We start from the raw sequence: 7,778 nt of genomic DNA on the forward strand, positions 1-7,778 counted from the left end.
TGGATTCTGTTGGTTAGGATCTTGTTGAATATTTTTACATCAATATTCATTAGTGATATTGGTCTAATTTTCTTTTCTTGTTGGATCTTTTCCTGGTTTGGGAATGAAGGTGATGTTTGCGTCATAGAATGTGTTGGGTAGTATTCAGTCTTTTTCAATATTTTGAAATAAGTTGAATAATATAGGTACTAGTTCCTCTTTAAAGGTTTGGTAAAATTCGTATGTGAAGCTATCTGGTCCTGGGCTTTTCTTTTTAGGGAGATTTTGTATAGCTGATGCTATTTCAGAACTTGATATAGGCCTGTTCAACATTTCCACTTCATTCTGGCTAAGTTTTGGGAGGTAGCGTGCTTCCAAGTATTGGTTGATTTCTTTCAGATTTTCATATTTCTGGGAATAAAGTTTCTTGTAGTATTCATTGATGATTTTTTGAATTTCTAGGGGGTCTGTATTTATTTCATCTTTACTGTTTCTGATTGATTAGATTAGATATTTTATTCTTTTTTTCTTTAGGTTGGCCAAAGGTTTATCTATTTTATTAACTGTAGGAGATAAGATTCTTTTGCTCAAGACATGGCAGTTTGCCTCAATGTGCTCTCTCAGAAATACTGTTTCCGAGAAACGTGTCCTTGAGGATCTGAGCTTCTGCACTTGCCTATTGATGTGCAAGAATGTGTAGAGTGACTCTCCCTAGGGGGTGTGGAGAAATAGCCGAGATGAGCTGGAGGATGGAAAGACCGGTTTTGAAGCATTGGGTTCTATTCTATGCATTCTTCCTTCATTAGCATTATAAGGTGTAACTTTACCTGGGCAATCGAGGACCAACAGCCAGGCTCCAAAATGTTTTACTCTAAACAAAATCAATTGTATATGCGTTTCTCAACCTTCACACTAAATTGTAATCTCAAATGGTTGCTTCCTCACGTTACTTGACTTCTTTGTAAATGTGTTAAATTCTTACTAAATGTTGGAAAGTATATAAGATAATCAGTAAAGTTTAGCCGGGCCGCCGACCAGAGTGAGTCCCGGTCTCCCTTGAAGATTCATTCCGTTTGCAGTTCTTTCCCCTGCGTCATTGAATCAGAAGCTCCAAGGAACACACACACCAACAGTTGGCGCCGCGAGCAAGAGTCCACGGCTGGACCCAGAACCTGTTCAAGTTGTTCGTGGAGCATCTGTTCAACCGACCTTGAGGTTAGTAAACTGGAACTTTCGGAATCCAAAGAGTTGCTAAGACTTGGAAATACTCAGGCTTTGGACAGGTATAAAAGGGATCATTTATCATGGGTAACTCCTCCTCGGTTATTGAGGATGAATACATTCAATTGCTTAAAAATCTTTTAGATACTATGGGAATTTCTGTTAAGACTAACTCTTTTCGCCGCTTGTTTGCCACCATAAGAAATTGTTGCCATTGGTTTACTCCCGATTCCCATAATCAATTAAATTTGACTGTTTGGGAGGAAGTCGGCGAAGAAATGAAACGCCATCACCAGCAAGGCAATATTATAGATAAAGATATTTGGGCTGTTTACCATTTGGTTAATTTAGCTTTACAGTCTTTTGTAGGCACCAAAAGTAAAGTTCCTAAGCCACCTACTTCCCCTGCTCCTGCAGGTGCAGAGGCAGATCTTATTAAACTTTCTGTCTCAGACAAAACTGAAGATCCAACACTCAATCAGAGTGAGAAAGAGAAAGCTGATAATACGGAGGACTCCTTAGATGAGTGCTCTTCACAAGAGGACAATGAAAATAACATTAATGTTTTGTCTCCATCCTCATCCACACACTCTTTACAGGATAAAATGACTGAACTTAAAAGTTTTATTAAAGAATGTTATGATATGATGAAAAAGACTAAAACTCAACCTTCTGCACCTCCTGAATCTCTTTTAAATATGGTAATTCCATCCTCTTTACCCCCTCCAGCTTTTCCTCCTCTACCCACTTCGCAGTTTTTCCCGCCACAGCCTCCTCCCTTTGTTCCTCATCTCCCCATGGCAGAGGCCCCTAAGCCACTCAGACCACATCCGCCATCTCCAGAAAGGAGCAGACCAACTCCCTCAATAACTCAGCGGCCTCCGCCTTCTGCCGTTCAACTTCCAGTTGTCGAATATCGGACATATGAGTCCACCCGCATTAAAAGAGCTGTTTTTCCCAACCCTAAAAACATCAGGTTGCTAGATGAATTGAAGATTCCCTATAACTCTTCTACTTTACCCCCGCCACCTACAAGTTCTAAAAGCTTAAGTCTAATTATGCCTATTATTCGGGTAGCAGCACGTAGGGCAGAGCCAGGAGAACAAAATGGATACTACTGTAGCCAAAACTTTTCCAGTAGCCACAGAAGCGACGGCAACCCCAGTTCAGCCATCACTCGAAACATAAACATCTTAAAATCTAATGGCATTTCCATTCTGCAGGAAACTTTTGTCCCAGCTACTAATAACATTACAAACCCTGAGGCTAAAGCCTCTGATGTTATCTCACAGCAACACCCCTCTAAAACTTTGGTTACGGATCTTTTTCATGCTACTCGTGACAGTGCTGCTTTAGATCTACCCATAGTAGAAGAGATAACTCTAACACCCAGAAATACTCCATATACTTTGGCTACAGGAGTTTATGGTCCAATTCCTAAAAATTCTGTTGGTTTAATTATTGGTAGAAGCAGTTCTACAGTTAAAGGATTGTTTGTTCATCTTGGAGTTATTGATTCAGATTATGAAGGAGAAATTTATGTTATGATTTCTGTGTCTCAACCGGTAGCACTAACCATTGGGCAACGTATTGCTCAATTGTTACTGCTTCCTTATTTTAAGGGAAAGTCCGCTCCAATTGATAGAACAGGAGGTTTTGGAAGTACAGGAACTCATGTTTTTTGACATACTTTTCTTAATGATCCTAGGCCTAGATGTAAAGTTTTATTTCAAGATAAAATTGAAATTAAAGGGCTCGTCGACACTGGAGCCAACGTTTCCATAATTGCTAAGTTTGATTGGCCATCTTCTTGGAAAAAAACAAAAAGTTCAAACTACTTTTGTAGGGTTAGGTACTATGTCTAATATACAACAAAGTGTAGAAACTTTAACTTGTCAAGGCCCTGATGGACAGCCAGCTACAATTAAGCCTTATACTGCTCCTATTGCACTTACTCTTTGGGACAGAGATTTATTACAACAGTGGGGAGCTATGATTACAATTCCTAATGTCCCTTCTACTGTAAAAAACGTGATATTTGATATAAATTTTAATCCAAGTCAATCTACTCAGTCAAAAAAAGAACCCATTACAAGAAAAGGCAGTGATAAATCTGGATTTAAGTTTCCAATTCTTCCTGAGCCTTTTCATTAAGGGTCACAGCTGAGCGCCTTACTGTACCTTTAACTTGGAAATCAGACACCCCTATCTGGGTGGAGCAGTGGCCCTTGCCTAAAAAAAAACTTGAGGTTCTTAATGAATTAGTTAATAAACAATTAAAATTAAATCATATCAAAATTTCACATTCTTCCTGTAACTCTCCAGTTTTTGTAGTAAAAAGAAAATCAGGCAAATAGAGAATATTAACTGATCTTAAAAAAATAAATGCTATAAGTCAACCTATGGGTCCTTTACAAACTGGAATTCCTAATCCAGCTCTAATTCCTAAAAATTATCATATTATTATTATTGATTTAAAAGATTGCTTTTTTAACATCCCATTAACAGATGCTGACTCTGATCGCTTTGCATTTTCCATTCCTTCCTTTAATAGTAGTTCCCCCAAAAAACATTTTCAGTGGAAGGTTTTGCCACAAGGCATGTTAAATAGCCCTACTATATATCAAATGTATGTACAACAACCTTTAAGAAAATTGGCATCTCAATTTCCAGATGATATTTACTATCATTATATGGATAATATTTTATTTGCTCATTTAAATCAGCACACTCTTAATAATATTGTTCAAACTGCTTGCTTATTATTTAATAAATATGACCTACATGTAGCATCAAAAAAAATTCAAAAAAATGATCCATAGAAATACTTAGATTACAAAATAACTGCACAACAAATTATCCCCCAAAAGGTGCAGATTCAAAAAAATTCTCTTAAAACATTAAATGATTTTCAAAAATTATTAGATGACATTAATTGGGTACGTCCTTCCTTAGGAATTCCCACTTACTCTCTCACTAATTTATTTTCAATATTAAAAGAAAATACTGACTTAAACAGTCCCAGGACATTAACTCCTGAGGCTGAAAAGAAACTAATATGGTTAAAAAAACATATTCAAAAATCACAATTAGATCAAATTACTAATAATAAAAATTTTATATTGTATATTTTTCCTTCTAAACATTCTCCTACTAAATTGCTAACTCAAAATAATAATTTTATTAAATAGTATTTTCTGCCACATAAGGCTGTTAAAAAACTCCAGCCTTATGTAGAAAAAATAACTAATATAATTATTAAAAAAAGACTAAGGCTTCGTCAAATAGTAAAAAAAAATCCAAATAAAATTGTTGTTCCTATAAAAAATAATAAAATTGATGACATATTCAAAATGTCACAAGATTAACAAATTGCTTTCATTAACTATTTAAAAATTGTTAGTAATAAATATCCCTCAAATAAAAAAATACAATTCCTTAAACAAACTTCCTAAATCTTGCCTAAAATTATAATGTCTCAACCTATTAATGATGCCTTAACCTGTTTTACTGATGCTAATAAACAAGGGAAAGCTAAATATATATATATATATAAATGTACAAAAGATTAAACAATCTCCTTATCAGTCTATACAAAAGGCTAAACTATTTGCCATTATTTTATTATTAAAAAATTTTCCTAATAGTTCCTTAAACATTCTTTCAAATTCTAAATATTCTGTTCACACAGTTCAAAATATTAAAACTACTACATTATCTAATAATCAATCTAAATTATTTCAATTATTTAATTCATTACAATTATTAATTAAAAATCAAAATTTCCCTTATATATAACCCATATACGTAGTCATACCCACTTACCAGATCCACTAAATAAAGGTAATGAAAAAATTGACCTTTTAATAAGATCTATTCAAAGAGCTAAACAAAAACATAGTCTCCATCATAATAATGCAACCTCTTTAAAACATAAATTTCAAATAAAATAAAAAAAAACTAAAAAAATTTTACATTCCTATCCCACCTGTCAATTAATATCAACTCCCTCTTTACCTAGTAAAACAAATCCTAAAAAAATTAAGTCCAATGACTTATAACAAATAAATATAACTCATTATACAAAATTTAATAAATCTAAATATATCCATCATTCAATTAATACTTATTCTCATTTTTCATAAACTACACCTTTAACCTCTAAGAAGACAAATACTATTATTACATATTTATTAAAAGCTTTTACAATTATAAATATCCCTACATCCATCAAAACAAATAATAATTCAACTTATATTTCTAAAAAATGTCAATCATTTTTTGAAACATATCATATTAAACATATTACAAAAATTCCAAAAAAATAACACTGGACAAACCATCATTAAAAAACAAAATAAAACTCTAAAAAATATACTTTTTAAACAGAAAGGGGGAATAGGATATAATGCTACTCCCCGCAACAGAATACACTCAGCTCTTTTTACTTTAAATTTTTTAAATTTGGATAATGAAGGAAAAGCTCCTTCTGATAAACTTTGGGTAAAAATAATACCACCATCCATTAATCAGCCAGTGTATTACAAAGACATAATAAAAAATGAATGGCTTCCAGCTGTAGTGGTGCATTGGGGTAGAGGGTATGCTCTTCTCTCCACAGGAGACAATAAATTCTGGCTCCCAGACAAACACATCAAACTACGACATAACACCACGCCCTCGCCAACGGCGCCCCCAACAGAGAAGGCGAAGAGGAGACAGGAATCTGACTGTGGGGATGCACTGTCTGTCACTAAAAGAGCAGAGAAAACAACTAATTCCCAGATCCAGTCAGAGAATACAAAGGAAACAGCACTCCCCTCCCCCAATAACTTGGAGAGGGATTTCTCGACTATGCCAGGAAGCAAAAACAACTGTGATGGTGAGCAATCAACCAGTGACCCCTCGAGCCTTGTTTCTTGCAATGATAGCCATAATTAACACACAGGTAAGTGCACAACAAAATTATACTTATTGAAGTTATATTCCTAATCCACCATTGTTAAGAGGAGTCTCATGGTTTAAACCCTCTGTTTCCATCTATGTGAATGAGAATTCATGGCTCCCTGGACCATATGATAATAGAGGTCCTTTTAAGCCAGAAGAAGAGGGAACAATTCTCTCTAATTATTCCACTGGAGTCACGGGACCACCTATATGTTTAGGCCCGGAACCTCCTTGCTTATCTTTTGGCTTACAACAGTGGATTAGTTTAAGAAATAATTCTGGTCATCATGAAATGTATTTGCTAACTACAATGACTTTTACTAAATTAATTTTAAAACAGAATGCACTATTGCCTCATTTACCTCAGTGCAAGTTACATGTGTTTACTGATATTACTGATTGGATTCACTGGTCAAAATGTTGAGGCTCTTATTTATATGCTTTGAGACAAACTAAATTTGGATACATCACTGACTGGAAACCTTTAGCTTATATAATGGAAAAATCTAATTCTAGTCATCTTAATTATTATAGAAATTCCACTGATATAATTTATTCCTCATCAAAGGAACTTTTGTGGAAAGAAAGTGGTTTTGCACCACCTGCTCCAGGTATTCATGGCTATCCATCACAGCCTGATTTATGAAAAATTGGAGCAGCTTTATACGGATTACATGCATGGAAAGGTGTTCATACACATAAATCTAGACCTCAGTTTCAGCATACCTTTCATTTCAAATGGCAAGAAGCCCATTTTACTTATGCTTGTGTAAAACTTCCTTATGTTTGACTAGTTGGAAATATTACCTGGAATGAAGTTACTGGAGAAATACATTGTCCAGGCAAATGTCAATTGTTCACATGCTTTAATGTATCTTTGAGATTTAATTTTTCCCAAAATAGAATTTATCTACTCTGAGCCAGAACTGGTGTGTGGCTTCCCGTAAAGATGGCAAGACCATGGGAGGAATCTCCAGCCATTTCCATCCTAACGAGTCTAGCCCAGAAGCTGACAAAGAGAGTGAAGAGATTCATCGGACTTCTAATAATTTCAGTTCTTGGACTAATAACTATCACTGCAGAAGCTACTGCTGCAGGAGTAGCTCTCACAGAGTCTGTGAAAACTGAAAAATTTGTATCTATATGGCATTCTAATGCAGAAACATTATGGGTTTCTCAAAAGCAGATTGACACTGAAATACATAACGAGTTAGCTAATTTAGAACAAACAATAATTTTGTTAAGTGACCAATTGTATAGTTTAAAAAAACAAGTCAAATTGAAATGTGATTGGAATGTTTCTTCTTTTTGTGTAACCCCTGTTCTTTATAATGAAACATTATTTCCTTGAAGTAAAGTCAAAAAACATTTACTAAATCATAAGAATTTAACTGCTGATATAATTGAGTTACAACATCAAGTACATAGTACTTTTAAACAAAAATTAAAACAAATTAATAGAGATGAAATTTTAAAAGGCATATCTGAAGGAATTGCTCAGCTAAATCCAAAAGATAAAATTTATACTTTATTTGGAACTTCTGCCGGTTCTCTGTTCTTATTTTGCCTAATTGGATTTGTGTTTTATTGGATCATAAAAAAACTTTTACAGGTAAAGAAAACAAGTGAGC

Source organism: Otolemur garnettii, unplaced genomic scaffold (assembly GCF_000181295.1).
Source record: "Otolemur garnettii isolate 467f Iridium unplaced genomic scaffold, OtoGar3 scaffold00290, whole genome shotgun sequence".
Classification (NCBI taxonomy): domain Eukaryota; kingdom Metazoa; phylum Chordata; class Mammalia; order Primates; family Galagidae; genus Otolemur; species Otolemur garnettii.